Here is a 16,090-nt window from a genome sequence, read left to right as displayed (position 1 = left end):
CCCTTAAGTCGAGTATTTCTCTATCTATTCTCAATACTATAGTTACAAAAAATTTGTTTGATTGTCTTAAGTCGTAATGCAAGTAGTGTTAAAGAATTAGAAGTTAATTGTTTATTTAGAATAATTATATATTTTTATAGAAATAAGAACTTAGTTGCGAAGTAATTATGAGAATTTGTTTTTGACCCTTTTTAAAATGGTTGTAGAAATTTAAAACATAAACGGTGCTATGGTGTCCCTCATACTATCATACCAATTATTGGCGTCCGAGTTTGCCGTTTTCTTGAGCAATAGCATATGTATATAATACGATATTCAGGTTATAGATTGCCTGAGAAAGTATTAGAGCACTTAATGAAGCATTGTAATGATGATTTGACATCCATTTTCTTTTACCACCTTTACTATTTCTTCAGAAACTCCGTCGACGGATTCGTCTTATGATACTGCACTTTCTATTTCTATGCTTAGTACACTGGGACTAACTTCCAAAATCCTATATTTTTCTGCTCCTATTATTTGGTTCTATTCCTTTCGATCCTCAATACAAATATTTCAAACACTTTCCACAACTCCTTCCTCATCAAGTTTTTCCAAATTTTTACAAAAATATGTTTCATTTCTTTTTCCTCGTATACTTCTCGAAATTTAGAGAACTCCAATTTGACACAAAAAGCGTTTTCTTCCCATTCAACAACAACTTTCTTTTTACTTTAGTGACTTGTTTCCATTGTAGTTCCAACTGTTGGCGTGACTTTTATTCTTTCGAAGTCGATTGCCTTCTTTCAGAATTTCTCTCGGTATCATTTCCAGGCTTAGGGTCACTTAATTTGCCAATATTAAGTCAATGTGACTCTATGTCTTTCGAAGTACAACTGGTGTTTAAACATTTTTATGATGTGTTGGTGATTACTATATTTTCAACTTTTATGGCGACAATCCTTTTTTTAAAAAGTAAATATTCATAAAAGAATTTAAAAGAAAAAATGTGAGCTAAAACTTATTCTTATGCGAGTTATAAGTTGTTCTTAATCACAACACCATGATAATTTTATTATTTTATTTGTCCATCTTGCAAGGAAAATATACTTTTGATGTAAAAAACAATCGAATACCGAAGTGTTTTTTTTTCCTTTTCAAATGCCCATCCAGATATTGATTTTCGTTATTTCCGTATTAGAAGCGCAGATTTGTTGACCACACTCTCATTGGTATCATATTCGGCGGGACAACGCTGCTTCCATAGAGCATAAGTTAGAGTACCCATGTCGTCAGGCTAACCGTGGTAAGTTTTCGTGGCTTTCCACCCCATATAACTCAAATGCGGGATAACCAAGGCCGGATTAACCATTAAGCACACTAAGCACGTGCTTAGGGCACCAGAGGATAGGGGGCACCACAAAGCCTAACTAAATGTTCGCAGTAATTTTTTTTTTTTGAAACATTGATAATAAATTTATTATTTTGAGCTTCCATTTTAAGAGTAGATAACAACCATTTCTGAGTACGAAATTTCACATAATAAAAGGAAAAAAAAAACGAAAGATGTTTTGTATCAAAAATTTTTGGTCGTATAATGAAATTAGGTAGTGAATTTCTATGCGATAAAAGCTCTATTTATTTATCCATTACAATGATTCCATAACATACTACTACGATTCATGTTTACAGAATATTTTCCGCAGTTGTAGCAAGTTAATACTCCGGCAATTTGATATTTTCATGAAGAAAAAATTTGATTTACAAAATTTTGATGCAATGGTTTGATGATGTAAAAAATGTGATTTTTGAGGTGAAAAAAAAAATCTATGTTGTGCATGTTTTTGTTTATACTACATAAAATATTTGCTTATACTATATTTTTAATTATATTCTCATTGTAACTGGAAAAGAAGTCATCAAATTACGTAAAGATTGTGTTCCAAAAATTTATTTCACAAATTTACGTCAAATAATTTTTTTTATTCACTAAATTAAGAAAAAGGAGCTGTATTTAAGTATCATTTTTCGAAATTTCTTTGTGGAGGAGAGGTTAAATTTGCGAAAAATATGACCACACACTTCGCATTACTTATGATTTTTTTTTATCTATATATATCGAATATATTAGATTTAAAATATATACTACGTAATATGAATGCAAGCAGCTAGTTTTTGAATAAGGGGAGAATTATAGGTCCCTTAGTCCTTAGAGTCTTGTATAAATATAAATGTTATAAAAGTTCAGCACAAAAGATGTGTAAATTCTCAGTGTGAACCGGATGCTCGTTGACGGTGAAAAATACGTTAAGAAGAGTACCCATTAAAACTAATTTAATTTTGAAAGCAAATGTAAGAAATAAGTAGCAATAAAATCAAATTTTCAATCATTGAATTTTGTTTAGTGCAAGTAAACTATACTTTGTGCATCTTATAACGAAATTTGTAAAAATTATAATTAAGAAATAAGAAAAGTACTGAAAATTTCAAATTAAAAATAAATGGCAAATTTAAGAAAGATATTTTTATTTATAGAATTTTAAAATATGTTTAATAACTAATAAGGAAAATCTTTAATGATAATTATTATATATATATACAATATATGTGTGTAATTTCATCAACTTTTATTATGATGATAATTTGAACATGTAAATATTTTGAATATAATAATACTATTTCTATCACTAAAAAAAATGTAATAGTTGTGCTTAATTTTTACTTGTTGCTCGCGTGTAAATCAGATTGAAATAAATAAATAATTAGTTAAGGTATTTCCATTATCCATTTAACTTTTTCTTAAAATAAAAATTGGTCATTCTGCATAAACGAGTGGGAAAAATATTGTTGTTCCCTGTTATTTTATTATAAGTAACAGACTTCTGGGAAACGTGGTTCAATTTAACTTGATCTTGCTTTCTGCCTATAACAAAAGATGTATATTGCCAGCATTCAATTCCATGAATTCGAAGGTTCCTGAACAGGACCACCGTGATTGTCACCAACATATGTGATAGCATACAAAGCTAAATTTTCTGAGAAGAAACACTTTAAGGGCAAGCCAAGTGTAACCAATTGATTTACTACAGACAGAGAACATCCTTTCATCTCAGATATCTTTAAGCATCCTATAGGGGACTCATTCCCCCTTCTTTTCTTTTTTTTTCAAACGAAAAAAGGTTGCATATCTCAGAAAATTCAAATTGTTTTCCTTTCGAGGGGGGGGGGGGGTAGAGATACAAATAAATGGTGACTTATAAGATTGAAGAAAGTGGGAGGTCTAGTAAAAGAAAAGTTTCTTGATTGACATTATTTTTAACCAATAATATTATTTATGCTACAATCAGTAACTAATTTCTCGTATTTACACACCTCCGTGTATGCGTGAATGCACAGAATGTGAGTGCACTGAATCCTACATGAATGCACAGAAAAAGTTTATTCTACTAAAACATTATTCTAAATTATTGCTTTTGAAAGCATTCTGGAATAGTGTAAAGCTGATGCTGCTTCAGGTAGTAGCTAAACCCTTCAAATAATTTTATCAATAATTATTATTTATCGATCAATATTGATTGTGTCTAAATCAATATAAGTGAAGAATTTAATTTTCCTAAAGAATTATTATATTTTAATTATAAAAAATTAATTGAACTTAAATGTAAAAAATAAAATTAAAATTATTAAAAATTATAATTTTTTTTTTTTACATTTTAAGCATTCTATTACACAATAATACTCAAAAGTAATAAAAACAAATTTCAAGTTTTTGTTAAAAATACAATGTGACGTATTTTTTAAGAGGGGATGATGCCGTATTATAAGTTTTAAGAAGTAATTAAATTTTTTAAATGATTGATCTTATCGAAATAAATTTCATTCTTTGACGTTATAATAAAAATAGTTATTCGATTTAAAATAAAAATTTTAGGTAACAATACACAAATTTTACTTCGATTTATTTTACGAATTTGTCTTTAAATGTTGTAAAGAATATGTAAAATATTTAGTACCTACATAAAATTTTAGTAGGCAAAATAGATTTTAGTAGGTTTAAGATAAATGTTGGTTTAATAAAATTACATACAATACTTCTGTTTATGTTTCTAAGGATTATATTTTTCCAAACCTAAAATTATTTTCTATAAAACTAATGTGGTATTATGTACGCGTATGCATACAGGAATAAAAAATATCGTAACACAAAAAAAAGTGAATAAATTAAAAATGATGGTTTGTTATTTTCTACTGATTATTATTTAAGTTTAGTTTTTATATTATATTCATTGTTGCTATACTTATGCTTTTGTTTTGTATTATAAAAACACGAATGTTCTGAATTTGTAAATGAAAATCTGATCATCGAATTTATAGTTATTTAAAGTATTTTGTTCATGCATTTATTTACTTATTGAGGACAGAGTTTTTATTTACTGTAACAGCTTTTTCAGACCAAAGTTACTGCTATCACTTATAAGAGTTTTAAGTACAGGTTTAATGCAGTAGTTTTAAGTGATTTCTATCATTTTTTTCTAAAAGGTCATTTTTTTTACTAGTCAAATTAAGATTTAATTGATAGTTATTTATTGCTGTTAAGCTCTTCCGTACCTTTGACTTTGACAGGTCAACTAACTACGAGAATGTCCAAAATATTAAACAAAATAGTAATAATTCTATTAGATAATTAGTTCTGTTTTCCACAGATGCAATCTAGAGTGAGCTGTTATTATGAAATAAGTTCATTTCTGATTTTTAATCCAGATTTTATGGGATCATTTAAGATAATTGTTGCATTTATAAAATTACTCATCACTTTTTTTCCCCTTCATTTCTCTTCCTATCATTATTAATATATTAGGTTTAATAAGGAAAAAGGAATAATGAAAAGCATTATTATTTGTAAAAGTTATGTGTTATTATGTACAGTGCGTAAAATAAAAAAAGTAAAAAACCTAAATAACTCTTGATTTAATGATCGGATTTTACTTACTAGATCTCAATCTAAATGGTTTGAGGGCCAAACTTAAAATATGCTAATTAGTTGGTGCAGAAGATATTTTTTTAAGTTATGAAATCGAGCAAACGTGCTTCCTCTACCTACATATGTATATGTTGTTGTTGAATTTGGATATTTGTCTCTCAAAATATGGATGGTATTCACAATATGGAAATTAAGATCCCAAAAGCTTTTTTAGGTTGAAAGTTTGGGCTCCTTTATTTGATTGTAGTTTTCATGCATTTCGCCATGTCTCGAAAACTTTTGAAACGAATTGAAAAATTTTTGCACTTAATAATAAAATTCATTAACCTAAAAATAATTCCCTGTCAAAAATATTTTTTTAAAAATTATTTATTATTAATAGTCGGAGCAATTTTGAATTCAAAAATATACAAACTATTAAATAATTTTAAAGAATATTAATTTAAATAGTAAAATACAAAATTTGAACAAAATCTGTCGAAAAGTTCTTGAGAAATTAAATGTTAAATATATAACTTTTTTAAAATTGAAAGATTCAGGTTTATTTGATTGATTTAGTACAGATTAAATTTTGTATTTTGTCATTTAAAATGACATTTGTTAAATTTTCAATTTAAAGTTCTTTCGAATATTCTCGAAAATAAAATAATATAAAATGATTAATACTTCTTACAAATTATTTTTGACAAGGAACTATTTTTAGGTAAATGAATTTTATTATTGTGTGCTAAAATTTTTAAGTTCGTTTGAAAAATTCTCGAGATATGGTCATTTATTTCGAGAGTCAAGAATTCGAATCAATTGAAAAAAAAAGGTATGCTTTTTTTAGAAAAAGTAGGTGTCTGTTTTTCTAATTTAAAGTATTTTGAGTCTTAGTAAATAAAAGTTCAAACTTTCAATCATAAGTTATTCAAAGTGTTTGCTTTTTTGCAAATACACACAAACATAAGTCATTTTTTTAATATTAATTGAAAAGTTTTCAATTCATTATATTATTTAAAAAAAATTTTTGGATTTAATTTGAATAAATATTTTTTTTTACAAAAAAAATTTGATTTTATATTTTGAATTAACACGTGACTTAGTACTAGATATATTTTTTATTGTTAGAGGGGGGAGGGCACCAAAATATTTTCAGTGCTTAGGGCCTCAAGAGGTCTTAATCCGGCCCTGGGGATAACTCCATCAAAGACCTCCACGAAAGCAAATTTCTCTCAATACATCAGTGCTTCCCAAAGTGTGGTAAGCGTACCACCAGGCTATTTTTTGCGTAGTTAAGACTTAATAATCAGTGGTGTCAATAGCCAGTCAGTTGTGAGTTTTAACTTTTGTGCCATTTTTTTATTAGTGGTACAAAGCGTTACGAAAAATTTAGAAAGGGTTTACAGAAGTCATAAGTTTGGGAAACACTGCAGTAAATGATCAAGGAATTTCCTTGTGTTTTGGATTTGGTTCAAAAATACAAGACTACTAAATTGAACATTGGTAGCGGTAAACTCAAAATTTGATTATTAGTTGTTCAAAGATAAAGTAAAATAATAAATATATATAAAGTTAATAAATATATGTAAAATGATGCAGTCGGACCGAGCAGGAAAACAGACACAGGATTTTATTTAAATCAGAGTAACTTTTATTTGATCATTCTTAGTTGAGTGGGAGCGAAGAAGTGATGTTTACTTCATCAGCAAACAGTGTTTCTGGTAGGGAAAATCTTGCAAAAAATCCGAAAATGCCTCTATTTAGGGAAAAGAGGGAAATCTCAGAAATTACTATTGGTTAATTAAATAGATCACGCGATTCCCACAAAGCTTAAAAGGAAAAATATCTTTATTTAAATTTATGTATAGTTGGCTAAAAGTAGATTTAGAAACAGGATGTGGTTTTTTTAAAAGTATGATAAAGTGCTTCGATTTGAAGAATTAAGTAGTAATAAATTAGGAGTTGTTTTATAACGAAGAAACTAACATAAAAGATTAATTGAAGCTTTTTATGTTACATCCCCCCTCGCCGAAATTTTTTTAACTATTATCAAAAATTTTAAAAATTATCCCTTTGCAAAACTTTCCCTATGATGACACAATTGAAATAAAAAAATCAAATTGCACTTTTAGCAAGATTTCAAAGTAACATGAATTATAAAAAATACATATAAGTACACATTATAAAAATAAATTTTATGAAAGTCTCGAGGAAAAATTTTTTTTGAAGTAGCGCTACTATCAAATTGAAGTGTTAGATCTTCATTTTCAATAGTTTTTTGTGATTTAAATTTCCTCAGTTCTTTTTAAAAATCACAATAAGCAAAGTTATTCCTCATACTAACACAATTTAAGTAAACTTTTCACTTAGAGTAAGAAAATCTATAAAAACTTTCTTCAAAATGTACATATTCAAAAACAAGAAAGGTAAAAAATATAGGTGATATGAGATATCTAAAAATACATATTGACACTTTTTGTCAAAAAAAATTTAAACCTGAAACTTATATTCAGTATACTTTGAAACCAAGATTTGACACAATGGTCTTTAATCTGAAGTTTAAGACTTCAGTATTTTTATTTCAATGAGAGTATAAAAAATTTGACACTTGGTCTTTAATCTGATGTTTAAGACTTCAGTGTTATTAGGGGAATTTTTTGCGGGATTGGGGGCTGTATTCCCCAAAAGGAGGAAAACAGTCCCTAGTCTCAACAATGATGTGCTGGAAGATCCTAGTTTCAACAGATGCTTAAATATTATTATTTTTTTTTCACCACAGAGAAAAACTACCATCGCCCCATATCCTTCTAGATTGGGTATACGTTGAACTTGAAGAAAATTTGAAAGGTCGGATCTTCCAGAAAAAAAAGGGGGCCACATGTTCATTGAACCATGTATAATGTTGTCATATTCGGTGTTTTTAATTTATTTTAACAATGAAAAATCATTAAATTTAATATAAAATATAGTCAATTCCATTTAAATAATTACATGTTTTTCATTCGTGACATAGTTTCAGTTTGTCAGGTGGGTGGTACCTTCGCAATTTTGATGTATGAACTATTTCTGTATTTTCTTTATTACGAATATTCTTTTTATTTATTTTATAATTAACATCAGAAATTTTTTCAAAAATTATATATGGACCGAAAAAAGTTGGGGTAAGTTTCCTACTATTGGGGTATTTAAAATCTCCATACATTACAGTATCACTAGGGAAAAATTCAATATGAGTGAATCTTGCATCATAATAAATTTTATTTTTTTCATGATATTGTTTAGTTCCTTCAACTGCAATTTTTCTTGCTTCTTCTATTGGTGGAAAAATTTCTTCAGATAAAGGATGATTAAATGGGAGAGTGCCAAACATTAAATAAGCTGGGGGAAATTTAGTTACCGAATGTGGAGTTAAATTATATTCTTCAGTTACTTCTTTTAATAATTTAAGCCAAGGAACTTTTTTAGAAGAATCATTAATTTTGCATTTTAAACGTGTTACAATGGTTTGTCCTAAACGTTCAACTTTTCCATTAGTTTCAGGTCTATGGGCTGTAGTTAACAATTGTTTGATTTTGCTATGTTTAAGAAATTTTTTAAAGTGGGAAGAAGTAAACGCAGCATTTCTATCACTCAAAATACTTTTAGGGGTTTGAATTTGAAAAATTTGGTGCAAAAAATTAACATAGGTTTCCGTAGTTATTGATTTCGAGGCAAAAGACCACATATATCGAGTGTGATGATCAATTACTAAAGTTAAATATTTTTTGGTAGAATTGTAATAATTAAAACCACCTACACTATCGATTGCAATTGTTTCAAAAGGTTTGTCAACTGGGGGCATTTCCTGAAGTAACCCAAATCTTTTGAGTCTAGGTTTTTTATTAATTTGACAAGTATGACAATGTTTGTTAAAATTTGTAATGTCCAAAGTAATATTTTCCCAATAGTAAATAGGAGTAAGTAAATTAATAGTTTTTTGAATTCCGGGATGGTCAAATTTTTTATGAGTAATTTCAAATAATTTATGCCTTAAAGAAAATGGAACAACAATTTTGGTAAAACCCTTTTTACGTAAACACAAAACATTATCTATTTTAATAAAATTTCCAGTTAAATTATCATTTTGTTGGGCTTCGCGAATTTCGTCTAATTGCAAATGTGAAAAATGGCTTACATTATTTAAATTAACATTACTATTGTGTTCAATATTGTCAGGAATAGCTTGGGATAACATGTCAGCTTCAAAGTTTAAGGTGCCTTTTGTGTATTTTATATCATAATCATACATACTTAATAGTAAAGACCATTGGAACAATCTACCTTTCAGATTTTTAACATTTTTTAACCAAACTAAAGCCGCATGATCTGTATGCATGGTAAATTTATTTCCAAATAAATAGTGATAAAATTTGTTTAATGCATCAACAATAGCAAGACATTCCAGTTCTGTGATAGCATAATTTTTCTCATAGTTTCTAAGAGAACGAGAATGGAATGCTATTGGATGTAAGACACCTGAAACATCTGGCTGTTTCAAAATTGCTCCAACACCGCTTTGACTTGCGTCAACAAAAATATGACATGGTAATTTAGGATTAAATATTTTCAAAATTGGTTCACAAAGTAAAGCATTTTTTAAAATTTCGAATGCTTCTTGACATTTGGGAGTTCAACACCAGGGTGTATTTTTCTTTAAGATATTATTTAAAGGTGCTCTAATTTTAGCATAATTATTTATAAATTTATTATACACATTTATTGAACCTAAAAATCGTTGAAGAGATTTAACATTAGTTGGAGGTTTCAAGTTTTTAATTGCTTCAATGTTGTTGTTATCAGGAGTTACTACACCATTAGATATTTCATAACCTAAAAATTGAATTTTAGTTTGCAAAAAAGAACATTTAGAAGCTTTTTTTTTTAAGTTTTCAAATCTACATATTTCAAAAATTTTCTTTAGATGATTTAAATGTTCTTCAAAACTATTAGAATAAATTATGATATCATCAAAATAATTAGCTGCAATTGAAACTTTATGTTTAGTGAGTATTCTACGTATTGTTCTTTGAAAAATACTGGGGGCGTTCTTCCACCCAAATGGCAATCTTAACCATTCGTATAACCTACTATTGGTGACAAAAGCAAGTTTTTCAGTGTCTTCAGGGTTGATTGGAATTTGCCAATAACCACTTACCATATCTAGTCTACTAAAATAAACACTGCTCCCTAATTTATCTATAAGAGTTTTTGTAAGAGGTAATGGTTCTGCATCCGATTTAGTAATTTGATTTAATTTTCTGAAGTCTATACACAATCTACTTTTTCTATTTTTATCTTTTTTATAAGCTAAAGTTACTGGAGCAGAATAGGGAGAAGAGCTTTCTTTAATTATATTATGCTTTAACAATTCTTCAATTTGTTTATCTATTTCCTCTTGTTGTTTTGGGGAAGTTTTATACGCTCGTAAGGATACTGGTAAGTCTGATGTTAATCTTACCCTTTGAGGTTCAATTCTTATTGTCCCTACATCATATTTATCTTTAGCAAAAATATCTGAAAAATCTTCTACAATTTCCTGAAGTTGGCAATTTTTTTCATCATCTTGAATTTTCATAATTCCGTCAACATGATTTTGACAATGTTGGCCACCATTATCACATTTAGTCTCAAGAACATTTGAAAATTCAAGATTATTTTCAGTTTTGCTATTTAAATCTTTATTTTTAATCCCATTTTTCTTATTTTTCCTTAACTTCACTTTGTTTACATTTTTATTTTTGTTTATTCTCGCGTCCAAAATTTTATTTTCCATAACAAATTCTTCCTTTTGTTTATTATTATTTGATTTAACATTTTTTCTTTTATTTCTACTTTCCTTATTTTTATTCTTAGCTTTATTTTCTTTATTTGTATTTTTGTTACAATCATTAACCTGGATTTCAGGAGAAATGTGTAAAGACATGTTGCTTTTATAATCCGAAAAAGTGATCAGTTTTCTCTGATTTTGCATTACAACTTGTTTACCACAATCAATCACAAATTTAAACCCATTACATTCCTTTAAACCCAATATGGCATAAGGTAGATCAGTATTTAAAATATAAAATTCCACTGACCTAGCTATATTTCCAATTTCTAAATTTAAAGTACAAGTGTGGTTAAGTTGCAAAATACCTTTTGTTTGTTTTACATTAACAAAGTTTTTGCTTTTTAAGTTTTTCAAAAACTTTAGTTAGGATGATATTTAGAGTACTACCTGTATCAATATTTAACAAGATAGTTTTATTTGTCATATTCGGGTATTCGTCACTTTTATAGTTGTCATAAGTATTTTGTATGTATCCGGATACTATTAGTTGTCAATTTCGTGGTTGGTCACTTTCTTGTTTATGCTGGGTTTGATTCTCAGCCATCAAAGAATTAGGTTTGTTTATACAATTTTGGCCCCAATGATAAGCATTGGTTATACCAAGCTTATCACAGTATTTACATGGCTTAGGAGGCAACTCCTGGGAAGCCTGGGCGAAATGACTAGTTTGTTGTTTATTTCTTTGAAACTTTTCATTTTGAATTCTAGGTCTAAATTGGGATTGTTGGTTATAACTTTGACTTGGCCGGGAAAAATTTTGATGTTGTCGAGGACTATAATTTGGATTACCTGAGTTGTTAATGAATGGTCGCCTTGGTATCCAGCCTTGATATTGTGGCCTATACCCATTAAATTTAGATTCTGGTAATTTTTGTTTAGTTTCAGTTTGGGGCAAGACCGTAGGTATATCATGCATTACTTTTGAAACAATTGTGAGCCATTCAATTGGGGTTTTGGGTTCTTTTAAAACCAAAAGTGTTTTAATTTGGGGAGGCAAACCTATAGATAGACCCTCAATTATATGATCATTACTTAAATTTATTTTTCGACCTAACTCTACCTTTTCAGTAAAATATGAATTTAGGTCTTTAGCTTGGCCAGAAAATTTTAAATTTTGAAAATCGTTAAAGCCAAAGGGAGGTGAAAAATAATGCTCTCTAAAAATTTCAACTATTTCTTGATCTGAATTATAATTAAGACAGTTATTAATATACAATTTCAAAGCTGAACCTTTAATGAATTTTTAAAAATTTCTAACTTTCCATTCGTCATTACATTTAGCATCTAGAGTTTGTTTTTCGAAATGTTTGAGCCAGGATGTGAGTTGAACACCAATGTCAGGCTCAAAGACTAGTATGCCTGGTTTATCCTGTACACTTTGATCCATACTTAATTTTTGTAAATTATCACTCAATTCTTTTTCAGAATTATCTGTATTGCTTTTGGCATTTTCATCCATTTTAAATTTGAAATTTTTGCCACTCCGTAAGGGCATTCAAATAACCAAAATAAATTTTAACTATTAAATATAGCATTTAGAAGTAAATTAAATGTCATAGTTGCTTATTTATCGTTACCTTACGATAAACACTAACACAGAATTTAAATTTTACAAAATTATTCAATTGATCCTATTTCATTACATATAATATAATTAAAACGAAACTAAATATCCTATAACATTTTTATGTTAATCATATTAAATCAATTTAATAAAATAAAATTCCTCAAAGAATAAGTAAATTTCAATAACAATAAGTTTTTGAAAATGCAAAAATAAACAATCAAAATAAGATCAATGAATAAAAATTAATAATCATTATAGATGAAATATCAAGAATGAGAAGAAAAAAAATTTCAGAATATAACCAAAATCTATTATTATTTTTGCTGTTCAAACACCAAATATTTTGACAATCAAAAAATATTTCGAAATTATTATCAAAACAAAAGCACGGATCGAAGTAAATTTTCATTATATAAATACCATTGAAGAAATTACTATCGTGGATGATCACTAAACACTGGGAATCTCTGCGCGAATAGCATTCACTATCACACCACACATGTAGATTCGAATAATAATCACTTTTTTTTTCACAACACCGTCAGTTAAGAAAAATTATTTATGGAGAATCATTGTCACATTGATACCTTGGTATTTTAATAATCTCTTTCATAGCACCAACAGTTGAAGATTTTGTTAATGGGTGTTGAAAACCATTCAAGGTTTTGTTTTTGAACATATGAGCAGAGAGACTATCTAACCTCTGACGACGCATCGCGTTGCACAAACCTATCGTAAAATCATTTTCTTTTTATTATTATTTTATATGATGACATTTCCATCAAGTTGATATACACAAATGGGATTCCGTCAAAAGAGAAAGTGCTTCTAGCATTCAAGTGGGTGAGAATCAAACCAGGCAGCGTTGAGATCCACTTCTGTAATGGTTATAACGGAAACGAAGACGTCAGGCACTGTTAAAATACAGTTGAGACCACTCCAATGGACACTTGAAAGAGAAGTCCCAAAAATCTTCATTTAATTATTTTTGGCATCAAATTCCTTTAGTCATGTTTCAAAAGAATAATATGTGTTTCACGAGCAATGTCAGTTCAGCAGCAATTTTATGATTCAGCCAATTGTATTTTTATTTTCACTTTTGAATTATATTTTGAAGAAGCATTTTAGCAATTATTATCCTGCGCCCGTTTCAACAGTTCTTATAATCCTGCTCGGCTTGTAAAATGATGCAGTCGGACAGAGCAGGAAAACAGACACAGGATTTTAATTAAATCAGAGTAACTTTTATTTGATCATTCTTAGTTGAGTAGGAGCGAAGAAGTGATGTTTACTCCATCAGCAAACAGTCTTTCTGGTAGGAAAAATCTTGCAAAAAAAACCGAAAATGCCTCTATTTAGGGAAAAGAGGGAAATCTCAGAAATTACTATTGGTTAATGAACTTGCTCGAGTGATTCCCACAAAGCTTAAAAGGAAAAATATCTTTATTTAAATTTATGTATAGTTGGCTAAAAATAGATTTAGAAACAGGATGTGGTTTTTTAAAAGTATGATAAAGTGCTTCGATTTGAAGAATTAAGTAGTAATAAATTAGGAGTTGTTTTATAACGAAGAAACTAGCATAAAAAGATTAATTGAAGCTTTTTATGTTACATATACTATATATAAAGTTATATAACTTTATATAATAAATATATAAAGTTATGAAGTAAAATAAACTCACGATGAAATTTTGAAAAGAAATACAATGTCTATGTAACTTTTATCAGAACTTAAGAAGACCATGTTCTTGATGCCTATTTTTCAACTAGCCTCCACACGGTTTTTTATAGGTAGTCCGATCAGACCACTTTTTTTTGGTTGATACACTGAATTTGATGAATCGCTGAATGAAGCTTTTCTTATCACGTATGAAGTGAATGGTTTTATCCCTGATATTTAACAAAGTTTGTAAGAGTGCTATGCCACCGCCTCCTATAACTGAAAGCCTCCACACGGTTTTTTATAGGTAGTCCGATCCGACCATTATGAATGAAGATATCCACTTTCCGAACGAGTCACTTAATACAAAATCTAGTTAAAATAAGAAAGTGGTAGCAAATATATGACAAAAAATTTGTTTTACTTATGAATATTATTGGTTTGCCTTATTCACTTGTCAACCACTACAGATTCAATTCTCAAATATATATGATGAATTTCTCTCAATTACTTTTATAAAAGGTTTTGGGTTCATGCGCACAACTGGTTCATTTTTTAAATAGTCTGCGTGAACTACTTATAAATGACCGTGTGGAGGCTTTTTGTTGTAGGAGGTGATGACTAGGCACAAGGGTTGAATGTGAGATCAAAAGAGAAAAATCTGATATAAAAGATTTTACCATTCTCATAAACTATTTGTCAGTTTTTACATTTTCAAGGGTATAAATAGTCATGGTTATTTTTATTTTGCTAATAAATAGATATAATGAAATAGTTCTCTGACCAGACTTCGCTCTTTTCCATCTTGATACACATTGTCTTTCAACCTTGGTGAGTGCTTGGGACTGCTTAACCTGTTTCAATTATCTTTTAGTAGCTGTGGATGAAGTTCTTTTAATTCTAATTTATTAAAATGATTATACACTCCCTTTTATTACCACTAAAAAACCCGTCGTCTGTAAATTCGAAAATCCTGAAATAAGGGTTGATCTAAACCAGACCACATCAGGCCATTTATCTCGAAATTAAGGACTATCTCGAATTATACTGACTTTCTAAGTGATGTACTGGCTGTTGCGAAATCAGTATCTTCTGCCATAGTTTCAGTTGATTCGTCTACACATTCTATAAGATTTCTTCGAACTATTACCATAACACTTTACTGAGTGAATATCCGAAAAATACTTCACAAGTTAGTTAAAGATACGACTTTTTTAAAATACGATTTCTCATTCTCCGATTCCACCGATTTTGTTCAAATTTTGTATTTTGCCATGTAAATTTATATTCTCTAAAATGATGTCCAAAATTTCAATTTTTTCAACTAGTATTAAATAAAACAATAATAAATATTTATTTAAATTTATTTTTTGCATAGAATTATCTTTGGATAAATGAATTTTATAATTGTGTATAAAAATTTTTCAATTCGCCTAAAAAGTTTTCGAGATATGGTGAAATACATATAAGTTCTACACAGATTCCCTATAAGGGTAACGCCTTCGGCCAAAATGAAGAAAGAAACAAGTGTAAAAAAGATTTGAAAGGTTATGCTAAATCTTACTTCAGAGAAATAAATAAAATTCATTTTCATGGACGAAAATTGATACTCTATGCAACAATAAATTGATACTCTATGCAACAATAAATTGATACTCTATGCAAAATAAAATGTCACTATCTGTTGCTAACACACAGCAATAATACGAAAAACACGATAATAGTGCAAAAAAAAAAAAAAAATAATAATAATAACACGATTGTCTCAAATCTTGAACAGAGCAAAGTTTTAAAATAAATCGCACGATTAAATGGCAAACGACCAATTAAATAATAATTAATGCCAATAATATTAAATGCTCTCAATAGCTTTTCATAATGAAAACAGATACTGATATATGTTCAAGATTTTTTCATAAATTAAGCAGAGTTACTTATTTTAATCTTGCTGCAATTTAAACACTACAAAATGGAAAACAATAATTATCTTTAAAGTACCACTAAGATAAAATATCCTTTTCTTATATATAATTCATTTTTCTACTCAGTGTT

Source organism: Parasteatoda tepidariorum, chromosome 5 (genome assembly GCF_982258835.1).
Source record: "Parasteatoda tepidariorum strain Cologne lab strain chromosome 5, Ptep-v5.0, whole genome shotgun sequence".
Lineage (NCBI taxonomy): Eukaryota > Metazoa > Arthropoda > Arachnida > Araneae > Theridiidae > Parasteatoda > Parasteatoda tepidariorum.
This window is presented reverse-complemented; position numbering follows the sequence as displayed.